The following is a 14349-nucleotide window of genomic DNA, read 5'->3' on the forward strand; positions in this document are numbered from 1 at the left end:
AGTGGGTGGATATACCCGGGAACTCATCAATAAGGTCCCCAGGAGGTAGAAGAGACTGTCAGGGGTGTCACTCTTTATTCCACAAGAACCCCGGGGGGTATGTTGTCTCTGTAGTAATTGGGTTGGGTGGCCCAGGAGATACACGGCAGCTGTAAAAGTTGTTGTTTGTAATGAATTTGTAATCTGGTGTTTTGGTGGATTTGTGTGTCTTGACATTCAATAAATTCCTGGCCGGTGTGTCGGTAAGCCCGCGCCTGTACGGTGACCCACATACTGGACTGTAGCAGGGCCGGCCGTCCTGTAAGTGGGTCACCCGGAGCAGCTGCTTAATCACCTTTCTTTCCATCCGCTCCCTAACGCTGAGCCGCGTCTTCCCTGAGGTTATTACCGACCGATTCCGATATTCGATCTCCTTTCCATTACTTGGGTCCCAATCGCCTGTAGATACATCCGGGAGATGTTCACTGGGTGAGGTTCATTATGGATATTTGTTAGAGATGGGGGTTGTCCTGACCACGCACCTTAAAGCTGGATTCTAGGAAGATAGAAACGATACAAATCAATACAAGTGTAATTATTGATACAACATTGTAATTGTTTTTAGCAGTGTCCCTGAACGTGACCTGATATCAGCCCGTGTACAGCAGAGCTCAGATTGGGAGAGAAAGAAGCAGCAAAAGGAGGCAATCAGTTCATGTGCTGACAAGGAACATGCTGGAGGAGAGAGCAGAGTGACAGAGAAAATTAACTCATTACTGTGCTGCTTTTCCTTTCACTGTCCAGTTACAGTCTAATGGAAAGTCCAGGACCAGAAGATTGAGGACATCTAGTGGCAGAAAATAGTACTACAAGGGAAATGTGCTTCTCCTTTCACTGTGCGGTTACAGCAACAACATGGGCTCAAAGGAAGTGGGTTGAATGATGCTGGCCAGCAGACAGAGGTCCTTTAGAGGCAAAAGAGAAGTACTGTGGGGGAAATCTCTGGATCGAAGGTAAATATTGCTTATTTTTATCTTTTTAAAGGGCTTTTCATTTATATTTTGTTCTTTTTGGCTGGAGCTCTGCTTGAAATCATTTTTGTCATTTAAAAGGTTTTTATTTTTATTTTTTTTGCATGATGACATTTTCTATGGAGATTTGTAGTGTCATTTTAGTAGTCATCTGTATGCAATTAGCACCCTGGCTGAACAACTAAGATAAATGCAATAAACAGATAGGCGGCAGCTAGAAGATAGAACTGAGGTGGAACAGCAAAGTGCAATCACTATGCTGCATTACTATGATATATATATATATATATATATATATATATATATATATATATATATATATATATATATATATATATATATATATATATACATATATATGTATATACATGTACATACTTTTTAGTAAGAGAGATAAAAACCATGACATATATACTTTATAACTTAAACTTTTTTTTTACTTTTTTCCCATCATTTTCACTTTAAATATGTATGTGTATACAGTATGTATATTTATATATGTTTTTATCTTTTTCTTTTATAATACAATATATATATTATATACTGTATGTAGGTATATATATATATATATATATATATATATATATATATATATACATACATATATACATACATATATACATATATATATATATAAAATATATATATATATATATATATATATATAAAATATATATATATATATATATATATATATATATATATATACACGCAGTAACATTTGATAAAATACTGAGTTGCAATGTTAGGTTATGGAAACATACGCAGTCTTCTATATAATATTTATTATTTTGTATCATTTCCTTTCGGCTCAAAAACCTCTTGAAGTTTCTCCGGTACCAACTGATGTTGAGGTATCTCAGGTGTTCCTCCAGAGAGGTGAGATCTGCATTGGGTTCCCTGAGCTGTAAACACAGAAACGTGTTATTAAACGCGTTGAACACACCTTCAATTATTGAGTATTTATAGCGTTTTATACTTCGTCTCCGGGAACAGATGTTCCGCTAACAATAGTCGATGCTGCAGATACCGAGAATGGCTTTTTCTGCTCTTCTACCCTCTGGCCCTCCATGGTGTTGCATCCATAATTCATGGCACACCTCCGCTCTTGGCACAATAAAACTCCGGCCAAAAGTTGTGGGCGGAGCCGGCCTTTTAACGTGGGTCTGCATTTTGCCTACAAAGGGAGCAAAGTAAAAAAAAAAACATTTATTACCCCCCCCCATTCCTAATACTTATAATCACTTACCTTGTTTGCCCACCAAAGCTGACCAAAAGACCTCAAATTGGTCTGGTTGTGGATGACACGGGACGCATGACCCTCACCCTCTTTTTTTTTTTTCTTGCACACTTTCGTGCAACATGCATGGCCACTTGAAGACCAGGCCTTTTCTGGCACTTTTAGTAAAAATCTATATTTTTTACATGAAAATGAATAAAATCCCAAACGTGTATTTTTTTTCTTTTTTTCTAGCAAAGACTTCTGCCCTAGACAGGAAGTGACGCACTGACGTCACTCTGGTCCTCCAAGTTCATAGAGGTTATTAGAGACTATCTGGTCTCTGTTCACCTCTGTGGCCATCTATGCGAACCATTGGATTGTTTGACAGGCTTGCCGGTAAGTATGGCAAGCCCAAGCAATACCGGGGAGCGGCTGTGGGGGGGGGGGGGGACACACCCTTCTCTGCTTCTGAAAGCCGTCCAGCGACTGATTAGCCTCTCAGACCTTTCATGAGAAAAAGAATCACCAGCTAAAAACTAAAATACCAGCTTATGGCTTCATCCATAACCCCGGTAAACCACTTGAAAGCCACAACGTATATTTATCTATTGTGGTCGACACGTGGATAGGGCAGCCCATTCATCATCATTGTGCTGCTTCTCGTTTCACTGTCCAGTTACAGTCTGATGGCTAATCCAGGACTTCCATCTCTGTGCTGAGTTCCTGGGTCTGTACACCTGCTGAGCCCATCATGGTGGGTTCCCACCATCCCTGTGCTGAGTTCACAGGTCTGTACACCTGCTGTGCCCATTATGAGGGGTTAATTTTGTTTTATTGAAAATCTTACAAACAACAACTTATATACAATAAAAACATAATAAATAAATAAAAACATATTTACAAAATAATTGAATATAATTATACAAACCAGAAAGAACAAGAACAAAATAAACAGTGCAAAAACAAATTGCGCACAACATAATCCCTATGGGAGAGCCAGACTAAGGAACATCACCGTCACCATGCATGGAGCCTTTTATCAAAATTATATTGGATCTGAAAATCTAAGGGAGTGAAAGAAGAATACAAAGAAAGCCGCACACCCCGAGATCAACAGGCAGCCGCTACAGAGCCCTGATATTCCTCCACGCCTTTATCCAGGCCTCCTGCTGCCACCTGTCTTTCTCAAGACCCCGAATCTTCCCAACCTCACCCAGAATGTTCTGCACCACCACTTCCACAGGGAGGATTTTACCCCGTAAGGATACCTGACACCGTGCACTCCACGTGAAATAACGGACTACTAAACTAACTAAAAAAAGTGTTTCCAAATCATAATCCCGACGAGTCTGGAAAGCCCCATACACCCACTCTGCATAACTCATATGGGGGAGGAAGGGTATACTCAGAGCCCTCCCCACCCTCTTGTACACCTCTATATTAAAAGGGCACTGAAGTAGAAAGTGATCCATGGACTCCACCACTCCTCCACACTCCACTCTCGGGCAGCCCCGATCACTCATGGAAAGAAACTTCAAGTTGCCCTTCACATATAGTTTTCCATGAAAGGCAAGCCAAGCCTGATCCCTAAACTTCATTGGGATTCTCTCCAAATTAATCAACCGCAAACCCACCCCCAAAACCAGGCTTGGGCAATCCCTCAAGGCCAGTGGCTCGCAAAAAACAGAGCTCATGATCCGCTTCTCAAGAAGTTTCCTTGGAAGAGATCTGACTTCTCCTGCCGTTACTTGCCACTGCCGAAGCATTTTCAAACACGGGGCAACATAAGCCGGGAGCTTATCATGCTTGACCCTCAGGCTTTTCACTGGCCCACCATTTTCCCAGTCTCGCAGAAAGGGCCTAAACCAGGACTGGAAAATACCAACCCACCCAGGCGGTCTCTCTGCCAACATGTTACCAAGATTGTACTTCACAAACATCAGAGAGAAAAAGACTACAGGGTTGATCATCCCTAGACCACCCTCCCGCCTAGAAAGGTAAGTCACATTCCTTTTGACAAGGTTTATTCTGTTCCCCCATAACAGCTGGAAGAAACAAGTATAGACCCTGGTATAGAGAGAAGCTGGCAAAACGCAAACAAAACTGACATATAGAAAAATCGGAATCAGGTAAGTCTTGATCAGATCAACCTTTTCCCTCAAGGAAAGCTGCCAACCTTTCCAGCTTGCCACCTTGGCATCGGCATTCTCCAGCCTGTTCACCCAATTTGCATGACCATAGTCACCTGGGCCAAATTCAATGCCTAGAACTCTAATTTTTTGCTGGGGCTCCGGGAAGTCATCCGGGAGAACAAAGCTCTCACCTTCCACGCCCATCCAGAAAGCTTCACACTTGTCCTGGTTGACCTTTGAACCTGATGCCTCTGAATACTGCGTTATCACTGAGACCACCTCCTGCGCCTCCCCAGTCCCAGAGACAAAAACAGAAACATCATCAGCATAGGCCACAACCTTCAAAGGAGGCTCACCAGCGATGCCCAAAGGTACCCCACACAATGGCCCATTCTCCAGCCTTCTGACGAAGGGGTCGATTGCAAATGCATATAACAGAGGACTCAATGGGCACCCCTGACGCACACCTGAGCCAACCACAAAGGGTTGCCCGACCCAACCATTAACTAGCGGAAAGCTTTCAGCCCCTTTGTACAAAATCTTGAGCCAATCAATGAAACCCCCCCCCAGGCCATATCTGCCAAGAAGGAGCCATAAGTACTCATGATTAACCCGATCAAAGGCCTTAGCCTGATCCAATGTCAGCAAAAATTTACCCCAACCAGCAGCCCTACAACGCTCCAAGGCCTCCCGGACGGCTAACACTGCTGAGAAAGTGCTTCTACCTTGGACCGAACAGTGCTGGTGGTGGGATAACAAACTGCCTGCCACTGGCGATAATCGCCAGAAAAAAATCTTTGCCAGTATCTTTCTATCGACATTAAGAAGGCTAATGGGGCGCCAATTCTCAATAATCGAAGGATCTTTACCCTTTGACAGAAGGATCACTGCAGATTGCCTCATGGAGGGAGGGAGAGAACCCTCCTGCAAACAGCTATTAAAAACCTCCGCAAGGTAGGGAGCCAGGATCGTCTTAAAACATTTATAAAACTCAGCTGTCAACCCATCTGGCCCTGGCGTTTTCTTGATGGCCAGTTTATCAATAGCCTGGACTACCTCATCTGCAGTGATTTCATCTGTCAAATTCATCAAAGGAACATTACTCTCCAGTCCTGGTGTAGAGTCCAAAAAACCCAACATCCTTGTCCGATCAAGGTTCCTTCCTCCCAGGAGATCGGCATAGTATGACCTGACCACCTCCAGGATCCCTGACCTAGACTTCGTCAGGGAGCCCGTACTGTCCTTCAGGCCATGGACCGTCTTAACTGCTACGCTCTGTTTACAGTTCTGGTAAGGGTCAGGCGAATGGTATTTCCCGTAATCCCTCTCCTGAACCAAAGAGGCGTGCCGGTCATATTCATGTCTCCTAAGGAGGAGCTTCACCTCAGAGATCGCCCCAGAATCTCCTCCATTCGAAACAAGACGGTCAAGTTTCCTCCGCAAACGCTGGTAGGTGATATACTTATCTCGCTGCTTCTTTCTTCCTATGGCCTTGAAAAGCCTAACAGTCCGCTGTTTTACAAGCTCCCACCATTCTGACTTGCTGTTGCAAAAGTCTAGGATCGTTACCTGTGCTTGAAAAAAGTCCTCAAAGGATTGTCTTACTCTCTCGTCTTCCAGGAGGGCCGAATTCAATCTCCAGATACCCCTCCCCCTAGGTGGCATGTCTGAGGCATTCAGAGTCACAGATAGAATACAGTGATCAGAAAACTCCACTGCCCGGCACACAGGTGCCGAAAAAGCAGAGTCTCCCTTTAAAAAAAACCTATCTATCCTACTCTGACTACTACCTCTCTGAAAAGTGAACCCCGTGCTGTCTGGGCAACGCTTAATGTGCGCATCTACCAGACCTGCTTCCCTAACTATCGCATTGAGAAAAAGGGTGTCATAGCCCAGCTTATCTCTGAAACCTCTCCTGTCTTTAGACCTAGTAATGGTGTTGAAATCACCTCCAAAGATAACCTGCTGGGCCGTAAAAAGAAAAGGCTTAATCTTTGTAAAGAGGCATTTCCTGTCCCACTTCGTCTGGGGACCATAGATGTTAATCAGGCGCAAGTCCTGCCCCCCTACAGAGACGTCCAAGACCATGCATCTCCCAATCTCTACCTCAATTACCCGCCGGCACGTTACCATACCAGAAAAAAGGACTGCAACCCCGCTGTAAGGCTCGGCCGCAAGAGACCAAAATGAGGGACCACGTCTCCACTCCTTCTTTGCCAGATGTATATCAGCCAGACTACTCAGATGGGTCTCTTGTAAAAACAAAATGTCAGCATCAAACTCGCTGAGCAAAAATAAGGCCATATGACGAGCGCTTACTGATCTCAAGCTGGCAACATTAATGGTTGCCACTTTTATCGGAGTGGGAACTGCCATTAGGGTAATTGAGGCAGACGTTTCTTAGCCTGACTACTCCCTCTGCCTGGAGAACCAGCACGCTTTGTTGCGCCCTGGCACTCATCATCCATGGAGGACGCTGAACTGAACGAGTCCCAATCATCATCATCATCATCATCATCATCGTCCGACAGGACCTTAAACTTATTTTCCAAAGGCAAAACTACAGGATTTAAGGGAACTGAACCCCTTTTTTTCCTTCTTTTGCCCCTCCTCCTCCTATCCTCCAACCACTCCATATCATCTTTGGATAAACCACAACCAGCCTCCCCACACCTATCCTCCCCTTCAACCCCCTCCCCCCCACTCTCCCTTCCCTTATCTACCACCAGGCCAGCCTCCCCACTATTTTCCCCACTCCTCTGGCCCCCACGATCTGCAATAGGAACCCTGCAGCGTCGGGGGAGGGGGACTGGCACCACACCTGATGCACCAGCCTCAGCACCTCTTGCTGCCTCTGCAATTTTAGAAGACACAGAAGGATTGGAAACAGAAGGATTGGACACATTCTTGGCAACTGAAACTTTACATACAGGCTGGGCGGACACAGACACATTGGGTACTGGCACAGACTGGGAGGACACAGACACATTGGGTACTGGCACAGACTGGGGAACCACAGACTGGGGAGACACGGACCCATTGGGTATGGGCACAGACTGGGGAGACACAGACACATTGGGTATTGGCACAGACTGGGGAGACACATTGGGTATGGGCACAGACTCCGATGGAATCACAGGCCCTCCAGCTGATGAGCTCTGTGCATCCTCCATGTCCAGACGGAAGAACTCCCTCATGAGCTCAGGCTTATTGTGCATTGCCTCAGGACACTGACTATAAGGATGTCCCACTGCATTGCACAGATTACACCTTATAATATTACAATCCTTTGCCAAATGTCCTATACCCTGACACAGGGAGCACTTCATCACTGGACAGGAGGATGCAAGATGCCCTTTATCTCCACATTTATTGCAGAGCTTTGGCTGGCCCGGGTAGAAGATGGTCAGCCTGTCCCTCCCCAGGAAAGCTGAGGATGGCAGATGCTGGACGACATTATCAATAACCTTTAGTTTCAGCTGCACAGACCATCCCCCTGTCCATATTCCCCGATCGTCCAAAATCTTTCTCAGGGGGCTCAGGACGTCCCCATACCTCCTCAACCATACAGTCAGATCCCCTTGGGGTATAGATTCATTGCGCACAAGTATTGTCACCATCTTAATGAGGGGCTGGCGGGATATAAGTTTGGGGATGAGCCCTTTCCAGTCCGGCAGGCCCCTACACACGTGTTCAAACTTCTCCCAAAATATGTCCAGAGACTCGGGACGGATAAAGGACAAATCATATTCATAGGAACCTGCCGGACTGATCAGGGCGAAGATATCCGCAGGCCTAAACCCCATCTGCAGGATTTTATCCACCACCACCCTCCTATGTGGGGGGTTTCCATCACCTTCCCATTTCAATTGTACAACATTCCTCCTTTTAAACAGGGAGAAAGATAGAACGTCCCCATGCTCCTTCCCTGCTTGTTCCCCCTTCCCAGATCCTGTGGCAGCAACACCAGCATAAGTTTTTCTTCCAGCTTTTGCAGTCTTGTCCTCAGATACATTCAAACCTGCTGGCAGAGAGTCTGAATCAGCTGGGATAGCAGTCTTCTGATTAGCAGGACCCACCCCCTCCCCCGAACACTCAGCTTCAATCCTGGGAGCCATCGCAGTCTTGGCTGCTGCAGACTCCTGGAGAGCTGTAGTACTACTGCACCCAGCATCTCCTCCACCATTCACAGGAACAGCCGCTGTGCCTGGTCCAGGCAAAGTCACTGTATTGTCCATGGACCTCTCTGCAGACTGAAGCTGACAGTTATTAGCAGATGTTATTGCTTGCAGTACATTGTCTATGGGTCTGGGCTGACTGTCTGCAGTACTACAACCCTCAGCAGGCCCATTGTTATTAAAGATCCCACCATCCTGCACACACACAGTACCTGCACTCTCCACAGGTCTTTCTTCCACAGGGCTGGGAACGGTGTCCATCTTCTCCTCACCTTCCTGGGGAGCTGAATCTGGACTGGACTCCAGTTTGTTGATCAGATGCAGCATGTCAGAACCTTCATCCTCCTGCTCAGATGTTCCACATTGCTGGGGAGGGAAGGGGACAGAGGCCTCCGCCATTGAGGGCTCAGCAGGTGTCTGAGATGTTGAAGAGCTGGGCTCATCCTCCGGGCCCACTTTCTCACTCTCTGCTTCCATCTCCTCGCTCTCCATGCAGGAAGAAGCTCCTTTCCTCATTTGATTAAATCGCTCCTCATTTTTATATTTTTCTTTAAAAGCTCCACTATTCTCCTTCAGAGAACTCACCAATTCCTTCTGCTTCCGCAGAGCTTGTTCCAGGTCCTTCAATTCAGGCCTCAGAGCCGGTCTCTTCTTACTGAAGACTTTGGCACAAATCTGCTTCTTCTTTTTAAATTCAGCTTTCAAAGCTCCCAACTTCTCCTCTTCCTTCTCAATCCGCTTCAGCGTTTCCACAATCCTCCGTCTAAAGGCAGACAGAGATTCATCCTTCCTTGGGCCAGGCCCAGAATCTTCCGCAGGTTGAGGCCTATCCAGGGGGCCCCCGCCAGGGTCCTCCCCAGGATCCAGCATCCTTCCTGGGGCAGAGGAGTAACTCTAGCCCCTGGTCTCTGGAAGCACAGGAGCAAAGGAACTAGCAACCTCTCACCTCGCTGTCAAGGAGAGGAATGGCAGTTTCCCACCATCCCTGTGCTGAGTTCCCAGGTCTGTATACCTGCTGTGCCCATTATGAGGGATTCCCACCATCCCTGTGCTGAGTTCCCAGGTATGTACACTAACTTCCTGAGTCTGTACACCTGCTGTGCCCACTATGAGGGGTTCCCACCATCCCTGTGCTGAGTTCCTGGGTCTGTACACCGTCTGTGCCCATTATGAGGGGTTCCCACTATCCATGTGCTGAGTTTCTGGGCCTGTACACCTGCTATACCCATTATGAGGGGTTCCCACCATCCCTGTGCTAACTTCTTGGGTCTGTATGCCTGCTGTGCCCACTATGAGGGGTTCCCACCATCCCTGTGCTGAGTTCCCGGGTCTGTACACCGTCTGTGCCCATTATGAGGGGTTCCCACTATCCCTGTGCTGAGTTTCTGGGCCTGTACACCTGCTATACCCATTATAAGGGGTTCCCACCATCCCTGTGCTAACTTCCTGGGTCTGTATGCCTTCTGTGCCCACTATAAGGGGTTTCCACCATCCCTGTGCTGAGTTCCACCATCCCTGTGCTTTTCTTCTTCTCCTTTCACTGTCCAGTTACTGTCTGATGGCAAATTTAGGACCAGCAGACTGAGGGCATCTACTGGCAGAAAAAGGTACTGCGAGGAAATCATGATTCATTGACCGCCCATTTTTTTGCTTTTCTTTTTTGAATATTTTTGCGACATGAATAGGGCATTTTTTTTGCTCAACTTCTTCCTGTTTGTAAAATTTAATGGCATCGCAGGTGCGATGCTTTAGTTGTTTTGGCACATTTTTCACCCGTTTCAGGGACTTTGCGCAGAAACCTGCGTTTCTGCACGTGTTCCCGAAACGCAAAGGCTTGGAAGGGGCTTTAACATTAAAACATTTTAAAAATAGTCCAGAGTCCTGGGGAATAAACACGAAGGAATGCATTCATTGGCTAAATGGTAGTAAATAGTAATTGAAATTATATTTTTTAATAAGAATAATTATATTATAACACTGATAAAATGCATAAAATGAATTAAAAAAAATACACTAATACAAAATAATAATACTACTAATAATATAATACAGTATTAATAATGATAATATAAAAAAATGAATATTAATATTATAAGAAATAATAATAAATTAATATATATAAATAATAAAATAAGTAGTATAACATGATTGAAAACACTAATACTAACAGTGATATGATAAATAAAATAATAATAATAATAATAATACTAATAATATTATTATGATAAAATAATAATGATAATATAATAATAATAATAATAATAATAATAATAATAATAATAATAATAAATAATAATATAAGAAATAATCATTGAAATGATAATAATAACAATAATAATAATAACAAAATACAAATTATAATAATAGTAATAATAATAATTTAAAAAAATAATAATATTGATGACAATGATAAAATAATAATAATAATAATAATAAAAAAATAATAATACTAATAACAATTAATGGCGCAACACACATTTTTGTATGTTCTGTGAAAGTGTGTGAAAGCACACACTTCTGCATGCGTTCCTGGAACACGCAGATGTGAATGGCACCTTAAAGTAGATGAAACCCCACTTTTTTTTATTAGTGACTCCATTTACACTTTTGCGACTCTAGAGCGCAACTTTGATGCAACTTTGGAAGGGCTCCGACTTGGATGCCACTTTGGGTTTGACCATATAATAATGGACAACTGTTGCAGGTATAACATTCAGAGGCGACTTTAATGCGACTCCTGAGGGTTACATTGCAGTCTATGGCACTCAAGTCACATGACCGTCGGACCAAAGTTGTGCATGAACCTTTTTTAAGTCGCTGTGACTTTAAGTCGCACACATTCCAACAGTTGTCATTGAAAAACATGGGGTGCGATTTGCATTGTGACTTTTGTCCAAAGTCACAAGACAAGTTGCATAAGTGTGATTGGAGCATTAATCCTTTTGCCCATCTCAACGCTGCTGATCTCCTCCAGCCTTTTAAGCCACTTCCTGTATGCATGCACCCAATGCAGAGTCCGCTGCACGTGATTGCCCCAGAGCAGCTCCCAGACAATGGCCCGTGCAATGCGTTTCTGCTCAAAAGGGGCGTCTGCGACACGGTGACAACTGGGGGACAGTTGTCACCACATAAAAGCGAGGAAATTCCTGAACAATGTTTTCATTACATTTTAACTCATGGAAGGTTTTCTTATGAGATTTTAGTAAATGAGATGAGATCTTATAGATCAGTAGATTATAAGATATTATAGATCGGAAGATTAGTAGATCTTATAGATCAGTAGATTTTATAGATCAGTAAATTAATAGATTTTATAGATTAGTAGATCTTATAGATCAGTAGATTTAGTAGATTTTATAGATTAGTAGATTAGTAGATATTATTATAGATTAGTAGATCCTATAGATCAGTAGATCTTATAGATCAGTAGATTAGTAGATTTTATAGATTAGTAAATTTGTAGATCTAATAGATCAGTAGATTCGTAGATCTTAAAGATCAGTAGATTAGTAGATCTAATAGATCAGTAGATTCGTAGATCTTATAGATCAGTAGATTAGTAGATTTTATAGATTAGTAGATATTATAGATTAGTAGATTAGTAGATATTATTATAGATTAGTAGATCCTATAGATCAGTAGATCTTATAGATCAGTAGATTAGTAGATCTTGTAGATCAGTAGATTAGTAGATCTTATAGATTAGTAAATTTGTAGATCTAATAGATCAGTAGATTCATAGATCTTATAGATCAGTAGATTAGTAGATTTTATAGATCAGCAGATTAGTAGATTTTATAGATTAGTAGATTTTGTAGATTAGTAGTTATTATAGATTAGTAGATCTTATAAGATCAGTAGATTAGTAGATTTTATAGATCAGCAGATTAGTAGATTTTATAGATCAGTAGATTCATAGATATTATAGATCATTAGATTAGTAGATTTTATAGATCAGTAGATTAGTAGATCCTATAGATCAGTAGATTAGTAGATTTTATAGATCAGTAGATTAGTAGATTTTATAGATCAGTAGATTAGTAGATCTTATAGATCAGTAGATTAGTAGATCTTATAGATCAGTAGATTAGTAGATCTAATAGATCAGTAGATTCGTAGATCTTATAGATCAGTAGATTAGTAGATTTTATAGATTAGTAGATATTATAGATTAGTAGATCCTATAGATCAGTAGATTAGTAGATTTTATAGATCAGTAGATTAGTAGATCCTATAGATCAGTAGATCTTATAGATAAGTAGATTAGTAGATTTTATAGATCAGTAGATTAGTAAATTTTATAGATTAGTAAATTTGTAGATTTTATAGATCAGTGGATTAGTCGATCTTATAGATCAGTAGATTTGATAGATTAGTTGATCTCATTGATCAGTAGATTTTATAGATCAGTAAATTAGTAAATCTCATAGATCAGTAGATCTTATAATACATCTCAGGTCTCAGGAAATGCTGATGAAGCCACATAAACACAAAAAGAAACATAATAACAAAACAAAATCTCCTCCGGGCCCAATTCACACCTGTGTGTGTGTGTGTGTCAAATTTTTTTTGCCTGCTTTTTTTTTTATATACGTTTGTCACATGACTGTATAAAAGCCTGTTTGCTTGAATCTTGAATGGGCTGCCCTGCGCACGCCAAACGTAGCTCCTGCACTTCTTTTTTTTTTTGTCGGCGAGTCTCACATGCATTTGCAATGTGCGTTTTGTCACTTTTTTTGCACATTTTGTCACGCTTCTGCTTCTTATGTTTGGGGTGCTAATGCAATTTAATGGCACCACAAGCGTTATGCTTTGGTTGTTTTGGCACGTTTTTCACCTGTTTCTGGGAACGTGCGTTTCTGCGTGCGTTCCCAGAACTCGAAGGTGTGAGTGGGGCCTTAACATTCTACATTGGGGAATAAACACATTGCAATGCATTAACTGGCTAAACGGAAGTAAGTAATCATTGAAATGTTAATAAAAATTATTATCATTTAAAATATAACAATGATAAAATGCATAAAAATAATAATAAATGAGTAGAAAATACTACTACTACTAATAATAATAATGATAATAATAAAATAAAACAAGAATAATAATAATAATCATGACAATATAATAATAATAATCAGAATCATATTCATAATATAAGAAATAAAAATAAATTAATATATAGAAATAATAAAATAAGTAATATTAACATGATAAAAAAAAAAAAAACATTATACACTATATACTAACAATAAGATAAATAATAATAATAACCTTAAAATAAATAATAATAATAATAACCTTAAAATAAATAATAATAATCATAAGAATAATACAATAATAATACAATAATACTACTAATTATATAATAAAATAATGATAACAATAATAATAATAGAACATTTTTATTATAAAAAATAGTATTTTTAAAATAATACAAAAATAATAAATAAAATAATACAAAATAATAATAATAATAATAATAAAAATAATATAATAATAATAATAATACTAATAATAATATTAAATACTAATAATCATAATAATATGATAATAAATAATACTACTACTAATAATTATATGATAAAATACTACTACTACTACTATTAATAATAATATAAAAATTAATATTAATAATTATAATAATAATAATAATAATTTAATAATATTAATAATATAATATATAACCATATATATATATATATTATTAAAATAATATATAACCATATATATATATTATTAAAATAAAAATACAATATTTATAATTAACAAATCTGCTTTCTGCCTCTTCATTGCAATTCCCAGCATGATAC

This window comes from Lithobates pipiens, unplaced genomic scaffold (assembly GCF_037356315.1).
Source record: "Lithobates pipiens isolate NorthernLeopardFrog02 unplaced genomic scaffold, aLitPip1_a1.2 Scaffold_28, whole genome shotgun sequence".
Lineage (NCBI taxonomy): Eukaryota > Metazoa > Chordata > Amphibia > Anura > Ranidae > Lithobates > Lithobates pipiens.